Consider the following 14,167-nt stretch of genomic DNA (forward strand, 5'->3'; position numbering starts at 1 on the left):
GGCTTATGTTCGGAGGAGTTCCCGCTGGGTAACAGAGGCAGTCCGCAGGGGGCTGTGCTCTCACCTTTCCTTTTTAACATCGTAATGAGGAAGCTCCCCAGTAAGCTTGGCCATCTCGATGACTTAAAACTAAGCATCTACGCGGACGATATGACCGTCTGGATGTGCGAAGGGAACGACTCGTACATCACATCCAGGCTCCAAGAGGCAGCAAATATAATCAGCTATCACGCAGAGGACGTAGGTCTATGCTGTTCGCCAGAAAAATCGGAGCTCCTGGTAATGACCAGCAGTAGTGGGAAGATAACTCCAGATATCAAAATTAAAGTCAACGGAAACGAAGTCCGGAAAGTAGATGAAATTAGAATATTAGGTATGATTATCAACCGCAGGGGTAGTAACAAAAGCCTGTTTAAGAAATTAAAAGATCAGGCGGAGCTCGTAGTCAGAGTATTTAAGAAGACGTCCAACAGAAGGAGTGGTCTCACGGAGGCTAGTAGACTCAGACTCGTACAAGCTTTTGTCACGAGCAGAATGTGCTACGCGACTCCATTCCTAAATATCAACAAGACCGAAGAACATAAATTAAACACCATAATTAGGAGATGCACGAAGTGCGCTCTAGGACTCCCCATAACTACTTCTAACGACATTCTAGAGAAAATGGGGTTGCATAATGAGTGGAAAGAGCTGGCTGCGGCGGTCAGGCTGTCCCAGAGAGAGCGACTCGCAGGAACGGCGGCGGGTAGGCAAATCCTCGATTGGGTAAACCTACTAGCGCCCGGGGAAGGCGAAAGTGTCAGAGAAAGCATAGATCGAGAAATCAGAAAGCATCTGTACGTCTCGCCCATACCGAAGAACATGCACCCCGTACACGACGAGGGGAGGAGGAAAAGCAGAGCTAAGCACCTCGCTAACAAATTGGACAAACTCCCGCCGGGATCGGTCGCCTACACCGATGCAGCGATCGGGAAAGAAGGCGACGTAACCTCGGTCGCCCTATTGGACACTGGGATCGCCATAGGAATAGAAAGAAATCGAGATCTACCGCCGGTAGAGGCGGAGGAGATTGCAATAGCCATTGCCATTGCACGACCAGGCGTGAAACACGTCATCAGCGATAGCAAAGCGGCGGTTAGAAATTTTAGCAAGGGTAGAGTCAGCAATCGTGCTGCAAAACTTCTTAACGAGTCGTCTCTCGCCGAAAGCGTGACCATAATCTGGACCCCAGCACACGCCGGTCTCACCGGCAACGAGGCTGCCCACATGCTCACCCGCTCCTCGCTACCTCGGGGTGCTGCGGACGCCTCCACAACATCTAAAACCAAAGAATGTATAGGTACCTTTAGGGATGTAACCGACAACTTGAAGAAAGACCGGAGGATATATCCGCCACCGGTTAGATCCCTGAGTAAAAAGGAATCGTACGACTGGAGAAGACTCCAAGCTCGAAATTTCTTTTCGCCCCTGTGGAGGAGTTGGACGGGTGCCAGAGGGCGGAAGAGGGACGGTGCAGAAACCGAAATTTGTAAATTTTGCGGCCACGTGGCAACATTAGATCATATAATATGGAGATGCGTTCGTGCCCCAGGGCGCAACGCGATTAAAACTAGCGATGAATGGGAGACCACGCTAAGAAGCTCCGACGAAAAAACACAGCGATTCGCCGTCCGCCTGGCGGCCGAGGCTGAAGACCTCTTCTCCTAGACGAGGCCGGGTGTCCTCTGGCCGCGGTGTGACAGACTGCCTCCCCGGACGCCTGCGTGCGGACACGTAGGTGGCTGCTGCACCATATTCGGCGGAAATAAATGTTCTTCCTCCTCCTCCTCCTCTCTATAAGAAAAATGAAAAACCGCGAATTTGGCGATTAGAAGAAGTTTCTTAGACCACTGCAGATGCCTTGCGAGACGCTTCGCATTAGCAAACTCACGCTCAACGTTACAGTATTTGTTTTGTTCAACGGTCGCGTTTTTTCACCTGTGGCCCTTTCGCACACACAAGGGGCTTGAGACATTAAGACACAGGCGCACCTTTTGCAATTTCGCAACAATATATAACTGTAATTGGCATTCATGCCTTTTTATTCCCCATTATTTTACTTTCTGAATGTGCCCACGGTAAAAATACGCAGCCGTCTAATTTGATGATTTTGCCAAGTTTTCCTTCAATTCATTACATGGAAGTGTGATTTTTCTTTGTGCATTTTTATTGTATAGACTTCCCGAAAACAACCAGAGCAACAGCAAATGTCGCCCGAAAGAAGCCTTGTATCCGCATAAAACAGCTTAGGTTGCAAATTCCTTTTGGTTTTGTGCTGCGGCCATCGCGCGGCAGCTCGTTCGGATATTCTGTTCGACTAAATGCGTGAGGTATTCAGTTAAACTTGACTTGCTGTCTTCAGTCTGGCACATCCGAGAAACCTGCCTTAACCTCATTTTCTCCCAGGATGAACGTCCGACAGAAGGCGTCTTAGCCGACCATGACATAGACGCTTAACTACTATGTAAACAGGTCGATCCAAGTTGGATGCCAGCCGCGGCAGCCGCGTTTAAATGCAGACGAGATGCAAAGCGATTTTGTGCTACCGGATCTCATGCACGTTGGAATACCATCTCTAATATGCGATGCAGCTTTGTAACCTTAAAACTCATAAAAACGTATATGCAGTAGGTGGCAAATCATCTTACTCTCTCATCGAGGCGTGCTTTAGAGGTTTACAAATCAACGATCTTCTACAGTGAAAGTAATCAGTCTCTTCAACAAATTCGCCTAGAATCTACACCTCTATTAAAACCGCACCAAAATTTTTGCGGGGTGTAAAGAGAGTTCTTAATAATAATAACTAGTTCACAGGAAAGGAAAGGCACAGTATCAGTCACACTTGTCTTGTGGACACTTGACCGCGCCGTAAGGGAAGCAAGGTGAGAGCGAAAAAGAAAAGAGAAAAAGGAGTGCCATAGTGGACAGCTCCGGAGTGACTTCGACCACCTGGGGATCTTTAACGTGCACTGACATGGCACGGATAGTCTAGAGGGTGTCGACAGCACACGGACGCCACTTCGTTTCGCCTCCATCGAAATGCAGCCGCCGGCGGTTGGGACCAACCCCAGGTACTCAGATACATTAGTCGGGCGTCTTACTACTGCACCCCCACGGAGCTCATCCATTGGGACTTGAGATTCTAGATACATGCTATTAGCCTATTAGAACCGCACGTAAACATACCCGGCACCTCCTCTATTTTTGCAATTAGAGGAGGCGCTGATTCAACGAAGATTCCTTGTCCACTTTTACAAGTGTTTTTGAAATGTGATACTTACTAAACGTGTGCATCGTTTAACCTTCTGTGTTCGCAAGCATCATAACGGTTTAATGAAAAGCCGGTCTTAGGAAATCAGGTTTTTAGCGCTGTTTTCGGATCAGGAGAACAGACAAACTTTAAAATCACACTTGTTGCTGCATATGTTGCTATATTTTTGCTAGTACTAATATTCTCGTCTTTCTAAACTCTAAACAGAGAACTGCAAATTTAATTTTTCTTTCTTCATCTTTGTCATTCAGTTCCTCAGTTTACCGTTCCGCTGTTAATCACTTTGTGAGAACCTTCGTTCAGTTGCAATTTCAACCTAAGACAAGATCACCGATGACCTGCTATTCTGTGTTCAGCCGCTAGCGTTCAACACTAATCTTTTACGACGAAAAATCGTTAACATCCGAATCACCCACTCCCTTATAGCAGTCCGACCCTTGAGTCGTTATTTTGATGATCTCATTGAAAAACACCGGTCATGCACTCCAAAATTCAGAAATTCCAGTATTGCACAATGCCCACCTTATCATGCCTTTAGCGACATGCCATTTAGCGACTAATCTGGCATTTCTGAATTTTGGAGTGCATGACCTGTGTTTTTCAATGAGATCATCAAAATAACGACTCAAGGGTCGGACTGCTAAAAGGGAGTGGGTGATTCGGATGTTAACGATTTTTCGTCGTAAAAGGTTAGTGTTGAACGGTAGCGGCTGAACACAGAATAGCAGGTCATCGGTGATCTTGTCTTAGGTTGAAATTGCAACTGAACGGAGGTTCTCACAAAGTGATTAACAGCGGAACGGTAAACTGAGGAACTGATTATTACCGCTGCTATTCAACGTAGCGATAAGACTTACAAAAAACTCGGCAAGATAGAGAACATCTGCTACGCAATGTACGTAGACGACTTAAAAATATCGACGACCACAGGATCCCTAGCAGAAAAAGAAGAGCGGCTTCAAAGTGCAATTGACCAAACTGAACAATATGCCAGGGCCAGAAGACTATCGTTCTCAGCAGCAAAATCAGAGCACACACGAATCAAGAAAGGCACAATGAAATACGACTCCCATGTCACTCTGAAACTTGGAAATGAGACAATACCAGAGAAAACGGAAGTCAGGAGCACTTAGAATGTGGCTGCAAAGCACAGGGCGCTGTAGCAAAACCACTGCCTGCCTAAGAATACAACAAATCAAGTCGCCAGAATTGTGCTACGATTCAGCAGGAAAAAGAAGAGCATGAGGGAGCAGTATACATTTAGACTCAGACAGCCTCGTCGCGAGCAGGGTAACGTACAGCCTACGTTACCAAGAACTAAACAAGCGAGAGGTCCTGCAAATTGACACCATACTACGCAAAGCTTACAAAACGGCGCTAAGACTTTCCATGTCAACACCAACCGAAATTTTAATGGCGCTGGGTATCGAACAACTTCGATGAGATACGAGAAGCGCAACGTAGGGCTGAACTGTACAGACGCACCCAAACAAGAACGGGAAGACACCTAATGGAGATATTAGGCATACCCATGGCCACACAAAAAAGACAAAGACCCGATTAAGGACGAAAACAAAACAAAAAAAAAACATAAGGGTACCACCCACACCGAGACACATGGACCCCGATATGCACCATGACAGAAGACAAGCCAGAGCATGTGCACTCAACAGAGAATTCATCGACAATCCTGGCGTAGTCTACACGGACGGAGCAAAGTACCGTTACCAACGTAAATCGGTCGCTATGGTAACGGAAGCTGGAGGTAAAGAAATATGCGGCGCAACAATAAAGAACCCAAGCATAGAGACAGCTGAAGAAAAATCTCGCTGGCAATAGCGCACTGAATGCAATGGGACAGAACCTCACTATAGGGACGGACTATGAACAAGCGTGCCGAAACTACACAAGGGGCAGAATTGACAGAATCGAAAATCGTATCCTACAAACGAGCCCCGCCGGGGTGGTGCAGTGGTAAGACGCCCGACTACTGTGCCGGAGTTCCCGGGATCGAATCCCGGCCTCGGCGGCTGCGTTTCGATGGAACCTTCATCCCTTCCCTTACGGCGCGGTTCAGGTGTCCACAGAGCAAGTGTGGCAGATACTGCGCCTTTCCCTTCCTATGAACCAACCAACCATCCTACAAACGATGACAAGACATATAACGAGCACTAAACACAGTAGAGTATGGGTTCAGGGACACGAGGGGATTAGGGGCAATGAGGCAGCAAATGAGTTAGATCGAGGGTCCGTCTAACAAGCGGACTCAACATCTGCACCACGGGCACCTTTGACCCTGCTATCCCCCTATACTCAAATATACTAGATCATTACAGAGAGGCCCGCGAAAACGCTACCAAGCCCTACAGAAAGGCTAACCAAAGAGGAGACAGTTAAACTGGCGCAGATTACAAACCGGCACTTATCCATACTTACACAAATTACACAGGATTTTCCCTACGCAATATGAAGATTAATGCCCATGGCCTCATGGTACACCGACACTCGAGCATGTCACTTGGACCTGCCCTGAGGCGGATACGAACCCCAAAACAGAAAACTCGAGTGTGACGCAGTGGGAGCGCTTTCTGGCCAGCGAGGATGAGGAAGAGCAAATATTTCTCATACTCCGAGACACAATGGCAGCATTGAAGTGCGGCATCTTGGACTGAGGATCGATCATGGCGCTCATGTGACAAGCAACGGTCACAAACACACCGAATCTGTAGAAAATCGTTTTTTCCATTCCATTCTGTGCATATACGAAGTTGACCTCACCGGGCGTCCGATCCAGGTGTCCGTGCTGCGCCTTTCTTTTGCCGCGTCTTCGAGTGCGGCACCACACAGCAAGCAGAAGCAGACACAATGCGTAGGAGGTGTTATTACAGCAATCATCAGCGGCGTTTGAAACTAATTTACAGGGTAGAAAAAGCGCAGTATCTGTCACAATTCTCCGCGGACACGTGCATCACGCCGTAAAGGAAGGGATGAAGGTGGGAATGAAAAAAAAGAGAGGGAGATAGAGGTGCCGTAGTGGAGGGCTAAAATCCACCGCGCTATAATGGCTTTCACCTCATGGCACTTTAGGGGTCCGAAGTACCCCCTAGATTTTTTAGTTGCGTGAATATCAGCATTCCCTCATAATAAACAGTTTTACTATGCCTTAAATGGTGTCCATTCTGACATATCAACAAAGCAGATGTGTTCCTCAAAGGGCAGTTCTTTCGCCCGTTGATCTATTGAGCTCAATTCCCACTCATCAACAAGGTCGCATGTATGTCTATGCGGATGACATTGCCTTTTTTTTCAGCTGGACCTGACACTCAAACCCTCAATATGTGCCAACAATTAAATGTCAAAAAGTTCGCTGTCCTTGTTTTTCTAATATAAAGGGGCGATGACAGGGTCGTTCGAAGTATTGCCGTTTTATACTTCTGTCAATAATATACAGGTCTTTATTTCTACTCGCAAAAGTTCACTGCCTAGCGCGCGGCGCATATTACCAAAAAAAAAGAAGCGTTAGAAATCGGAATTCGCAAGGTCCTGCTACCGAGAGCGACCGCCATTTGGAAATGCTTGTGTGACGTCACATCGTACACACGGTGGTATGGTGGCTAGAACCATAACGGTGGAGCGTCGTATGCAAGGCAGGCTGCAATATCAAAGGACACGTCTTTTTTTTTTTTTTTCTTGTGACGATTGACACGGTGGTCGTCTCTTATGTAGAAGTGCTTGGTGAAGACGTTACCGCACGAAAGCGATATAGAGTAAGGCGTATTTTCTTCAGCATAAGGCACGGTCACAGTTAATGGGCTGCAGGGTTCCTTAGCTTATCGACACACTGATCATTCGCATTACACAGGCGATGACGCCAGCACAGCCAACGGTCGCCTATCACCGTAGTGTCAGGTAATAGCTTCCTATAAAGGAGGCTATCGTGAGGTTTTCGGTCCCGCGACGCCTACCCGCGATACATTAGTGGTGCGGGAGAGATCCCACTTAGGATCTCAATCTACTCTGTCTGTCCCGCGACGACGACGGAGCTGATCTGCGGACGGTCGTCCGATCTGTTTTGGTCGGATCGGAGACCGAGCAAGAACTTGACACCCGATACTCGAGTTAACGGCCTGAACAGCTGCGCTTGTCTATAGCTTAAGCGAGTTTGAAAAGGAAAAGCAAGAAGCTAAGCTTTATATCTTCCCCCTTGTCGTCAGAAATAACCTTGGCCAGAAATGTTAGTCGGCGCCGAACTGCCGGCGCGTTAAGCGACGAGTAGGCCTAGCTCGAGTGCGCGCGTTCGGGTGTAGAGTTTCGGCGATTACAGAGCGCGTGTTTACAAGCTTTAGCGGTCGCATGTGGTCATCGAGTGTAGTTCTGGCAGTAGCGACCCCAAACCGACGATTGCTTACATCACAAAGCGAGAGCGCTTTGAGCGGGAAGCGTCGATATATGTGACACTGTCTAGCGAACGCAGCCGGAAGCTGTCGGCGCCGCATATGTGTATACCGGCGAAGGCAGGGGACGTAGCATCCACGGCGGTACTTGCAGCGCAGTTTTCTTAAACAAAAGGTGCAACTGGTGCGAAAAGAAGTGGATAGTTTTGGTATTGCTAGCTCAGCTTGCATTTTATGCCCTGCGAATAAGCAGCATACATCCAGTCATTGCAAAAGCTATGTAAACAAACACGCTGGCGGCGCAGTCGTAATCCGCGAATCGGCGCATTCCTGTAGGTGTTTAGGGTTCGCTCACTAAATACTAAATTGTATATGCTTACGTTGAAGCACTGACGAGTCATTTTCTGGAGAAGCACTAGAAAGACGAAAGGTGATGCTCGTGAGTCCGTCGGAATCGCGCGCGCGGCGGCGGGGGAGGCGAGACGCAGACGGCAGCGACTGGCTTGTTCGGTGCGGGCATGCAGTAGAGAGCAGTCGAGTAGCGTGGCGATTTGCGATTACGGGATTGAAGCGGCAGCGGCGGCACATTCTTTCGTGCTCTGGCCGTGGCCAGACTGAGCATAGTTATGCAAAAATGTTCTACCAGCCGAAAATAATTAGGTCTGACTAACATGCGCATATAACAGCAAGTCACGAGGTAGCGATTCGTTCAAAAGTTTTGGCTGCTCCTCTAATGTCGCAAGGTATGCCCTCGCGTCAAGGTATCCCTGTTTGAGATTTACACTTAATTTTTGAACCCAAAGAGCGACGGCAAAGCTCAGCAATCCGGAACATAACGATACCCCCTCCCCACTTTCGCGGCACATGTACACGACTGAAGGAAACATTGGACAAGTGCCTTTTTATATGCAGGAGCGCTTGTAGCTAAAAGAAGCTAATTTTCATAACGTAGCAATACGTTTTGATTGCATGCCTAAATTATAAGGCATGAGCCCGTCGATTTGGGCCTTTTCGGCAATCTCTGTACAAAGCCCAAAACAAGCCCGAGGATCTCTAAGGTCGCATATTATAGAGTGAAGGCTACTTAAAGAAAAGAGAATGTGAATAAAATATTTTTGCTGAAAAAAAAAGAACTCGGAGACCACCGTCCACGACGTGCATACTAGAGTGCCGCCGGCACCGCGAATTGCAGACGACATGGAGACGTCAGGGTTGACGTTATGACGTCAGTGGCCAATGGTTTCCAGACCAGAAAGTTGAATCCGATAATAATAATAACAATTAATTTTAGAACTATCTACTACACGGAATGAGCTCACATTTCGAGGATTTATAATTTAACCTGTGAGAAGTGAAATGCAATAATCAGTTCATGCTCAATTGTTAGCTGTCATGAACCCTTTAAGGATCCATTATTCTTTTTTTGCATTTCAGCTTGAAATAAAGTATGATGAAAATCAGACATGGAGGGCTCACATTGACCGTGTTGTAGCGAAAGTGGCTCGGACTGTGGTGATTTTGCACGGGTTAAAGGTGCGATGAAAAGCTTGAAGCCGTGCTTAAGTAAGGCGCACAAGTTATCGTTATTCCAGCACTAGTCAGCACAGCGCAACAAGCACAGCGCAACAGGCTAACTTCTTTAACAACACAGATATTCTATATTAAAAATGATGCTCCTCCTCTCCCATCGCGCTACTCATCAGCTCATATACGCCGCAGCGGGCCACCCCCCCCCCCCCCCCCAAAAAAAAAAAAAAAAATGTCCAGAACGACACTCCTCCCATGGTGCGTCACGAAGTGACGCCACTGACTCTCGGTTTGTTTACTTCCGGTGCTGCGATTTTGTTTGCGTTTCGTGCGTCGGTCTGTTCGATTCAACCTGCACGATCTGCACTAGTTCATGCAGTGCACAGCAAGTGCCGTGCAGGTGGACGGACGGACGGACGGACGGACGGACGGACGGACGGACGGACGGACGGACGGACGGACGGACGGACGGACGGACGGATGGATGGATGGATGGATGGATGGATGGATGGATGGATGGATGGATGGATGGATGGATGGATGGATGGATGGATGGATGGATGGATGGATGGATGGATGGATGGATGGATGGATGGATGGATGGATGGATGGATGGATGGATGGATGGATGGATGGATGGATGGATGGATGGATGGATGGATGGATGGATGGATGGATGGATGGATGGATGGATGGATGGATGGATGGATGGATGGATGGATGGATGGATGGATGGATGGATGGATGGATGGATGGATGGATGGATGGATGGATGGATGGATGGATGGATGGATGGATGGATGGATGGATGGATGGATGGATGGATGGATGGATGGATGGATGGATGGATGGATGGATGGATGGATGGATGGATGGATGGATGGATGGATGGATGGATGGATGGATGGATGGATGGATGGATGGATGGATGGATGGATGGATGGATGGATGGATGGATGGATGGATGGATGGATGGATGGATGGATGGATGGATGGATGGATGGATGGATGGATGGATGGATGGATGGATGGATGGATGGATGGATGGATGGATGGATGGATGGATGGATGGATGGATGGATGGATGGATGGATGGATGGATGGATGGATGGATGGATGGATGGATGGATGGATGGATGGATGGATGGATGGATGGATGGATGGATGGATGGATGGATGGATGGATGGATGGATGGATGGATGGATGGATGGATGGATGGATGGATGGATGGATGGATGGATGGATGGATGGATGGATGGATGGATGGATGGATGGATGGATGGATGGAATATAGGAGCGTCCCCATTGAAACGGGGTGGTAGCAGTAGCTATCATGCTCAAGTGCTAGACTAATGCAGCGCCAGTTCAGACGTGCTGGCGTAGCGCGACACTAGCAGAACACTAGCAGAATAGGGCAGAACTCGTGCAAGCCTTCTGCTTCGTTTGCGACGCGCGCGCGCGCTTGCCACACCTGTCATTGTTTGCCGTGTGTTCTCTGAGCTACGAAGGAAAAGAAAATGGACTGCGACCTGGTACCAACGGTTATACAAACAGCTATGGAGCTTGTAGACTCCGACTCAATGACCAAGAGGAACTTGAGAAACTGCGGCGGCGGGGACATTCGGCGATCAGCCGGCTGGTTGGCCCGCGGTGACTGCATGGTGTTGCCGCTCAACATCACTGATACGATTGCGCAGTCTGTTGTTGTTGTTTTGTTGTTGTGGTTGTAGGAAGAAGGAAAAGAAAATGCACGGGCCTGCTACTAGCTCTGTAGCTGAGCCACCTCCACTACCTCGTGCGGACAGAAGAGAAAATAGAAAAGAAAAAAAAAGAAGAGGGAGAGAAAGACGCGCGCCGCAGCAACGGCCGTCGTCCACCATCACCGAGGCGGTGGCGGGTGCAATGACGGCCTACAGCAGATAAAATTCGGTGGCTGGCTGGCCCCCGCCGCGAGCGGCGTTGGCCCACCATCCCAACCCCGTAGGGCCAGGAACTGCCACCAGGACCTGCCCATTCCCCTGCGCAGTCTCCGCATGAATATAGATATTGATGTTTTGAGAGCCACCTCTAAATAAACCAAGTTAGTTAAAATCTGAGTCATATTAGCTCTGAATAAAACCTGTCATAGGTCGAAAGAGAAGAGGCGACGCACGCACGGCTGGATGAAGCCAAAGTATTTAAAAACGTTGAATAGCAAACATGCCAAGATATCTGACTATGAACATGGTTAGTACCAACCTTATTTACGTGGAGCGAGAGAAAAAAAAAGCGGAAAGCAAACTAGATGAGTAAATTAACAGCACAAGTACCATGCAAGCACGGCGTCAGCGCATTAAGGAACATATGCATGTGTTTCTCTTTTTGTTGACCGAGCATACATATATCCATCCTCTGAGCAACTCTCGATTCGAAGAAAAACTTTGCTTGTCGCCAGAAAAAACAAACAAAGCTATCACTTTATTCGTCCACATAATCTTCCATCTTGCCGCGCTTTCGTTGTTTCCTTTTTTTAGGAACACCTTGTAAAAATAAAATTAAATTAATCTCTGAAACTTGCTGTATGTGTGGATGACAGAATTAAAAGTGCTAATTAACATCAGACTATCTCAAGTATCATTTTATCGCATATTTTCGTACATTTCCTAGGATCCTGTTTGTTTCCTAAGGATAGGACGGTGTACAAATTATTAAAAATCCCAGAAAAAGGCCTTTCATGTCGCCAAGTAAATATCACCATACCCTTCTTACGTGCGTTTCATCTGAACTAATAAACCATGCCATTCCAGCACATGTAGGAAACTGCAATATACTTTCATTCCTTACATTCCAACAAAGATCAGATATGGAATCATCGCTCTTGGAAAAAAAAAAACAATTGACATTATTTCTATGTCATCCAGCTGTGACTTTGAGAATAGCATTCCAGTTGCTGCGATATTTTGAGAATTCCAAAATTTTTTTGACAATATTCCCCACAGAGTCATCTTTAAATTTTTCAATTTTTAGTTTTAATGCTTGCGTGTACGAATGGATTTGTGCTTTGTTTACAAACCGACCGCAATGAGTTTGTTCTGACCATGTTACTTTTTCAAAAGGTCCCGTGCTTTCAGGTGTTCCCCAGGGTACCTTCTTGGGTCTCCTACTCTTTCTGTTATACATAAATGACTTCACTTTAGAGAGTTTATCTATCCTTTGGAATAGTTGAAGGCAGTGTAATTTCTTGGTTCTTAACAATAACGCAATTCTTCTTGCCCTCCAACTGACCATTACGTATTCAATATTCGTGTAAATCCTGGTTAATGTATTTAGATGCGAAAAAAAAAAAAAAAACTTCTTTGGCTTCCTTTCATCAGCGACACTTTAACAAACGCCAAACCATATAGTCTGGTGTAGTCGCTATTTTTACATCCTGATCTAATTACTAAGAAAAATAACATATCACAGGATCGTCCTTCGTCCGCTCATGTTAGAGCAATACCTAGCGAAGCTAATCGCGGTCTTTTTACACCTTTGTTTACCATTACCTCTTTCTTCGATCGTTTCTCGCATATATATATATATATATATATTTTGTTCACCCTAATCTGGTATACGCACGACCAGTTTGGAACCTTCATATTTCTAATTTGGCTAAAAACATTGAAGCAATTTCAAGCCGCAAAGGTACATTCATCGACAGTAGTTACACTTATTGTACCAGTATCAGTGCCATACAATTTAAAGCTAATCTGAGTGCTCTCCAGACACGGCCAAAATATACAGGCTGAGCCTCTTTAACAAATGTTATCCCTTATCCCTCGCATAATTTAAACTAGCTCAGTACGTCTCCTTTCTCACCAACCACGCCAATGCATCTTTATCCACCTCGCACATACACTAATACGCATCTGCATTCCTCCTCTGCTCGTAACGGCAGTCGTCTGGATTGGCCTGTTTCTCAAGCCAGACTACGCACCAGCACCGCTCATTTTAAAAACATAATCGAAAATATTATGCACCAAAGCCAGTGTCAATAATAAATAATAATAATTGCTATGTGGACACCTGAACCACGCGGTAAGGGAAGGGATGAAGGTGGGAATGAAAGGGTAAAGAGAGAAAGGGGAGCCGTAGTGGATGGCTACGGAGTAATTTCGACCACCTGTGGATCTTTAACGTGCGCTGACATCGCGCAGCACACAGACGCCACTTCGTTTCGCCTCCATCGAAACGCAGCCGCCGTGGTCGGGAAAGCCAGAGCCAATAATGTTGTATTTGTGCTTTCTGCTGCATGTTATTACACCTGACGCGGTATACTGTTTTTAATTTTATGTGCACATTTATTTATTTATTTATTTATTTATTTATTTATTTATTTATTTATTTATTTATTTATTTATTTATTTATTTATTTATTTATTTATTTATTTATTTATTTATTTATTTATTTATTTATTTATTTATTCATACCTCAAGGGTCCCCGTGGTGCATTAATTACATGTGATAAAGCTCTTATAATGGGTAACACATGGATTGATGCGCATCAGCCGACAGCTACAGGAAGAAATAAAATGTTAGAGTATTCAAGAAGACCAACTTACTAGTTGCAGTCACTCTTAAAGAACAACGTTCTGCTAGTGTTCGATTACTCCGATGGAAACATGGCATAAATAGGAGCTTGAACATGTTCAAACTCTGTACCATAGACTTTCATAATCATCATCATCATCATCATCATCATCATCATCATCATCAGCCTGACTATACCCACTGCAGGGCGAAAGCCTCTCCCATATTTCTCCACTTAACCCGGTTCGGTGCTAGCTGCATCCACTTGACCCCTGCGAACTTCTTAATCTCATCCGCCCACCTAACTTTCTGCCGCCCCCTGCTACGCTTTCCTTCCCTTGGAATCCAGTTTGTTATCCTAAGCGACCATCGGTTATCCTCTCTTC

The sequence above is a fragment of the Amblyomma maculatum genome, chromosome 6 (assembly GCF_055883805.1).
Source record: "Amblyomma maculatum isolate TAMU_Amacu chromosome 6, ASM5588380v1, whole genome shotgun sequence".
NCBI classification, from domain to species: domain Eukaryota; kingdom Metazoa; phylum Arthropoda; class Arachnida; order Ixodida; family Ixodidae; genus Amblyomma; species Amblyomma maculatum.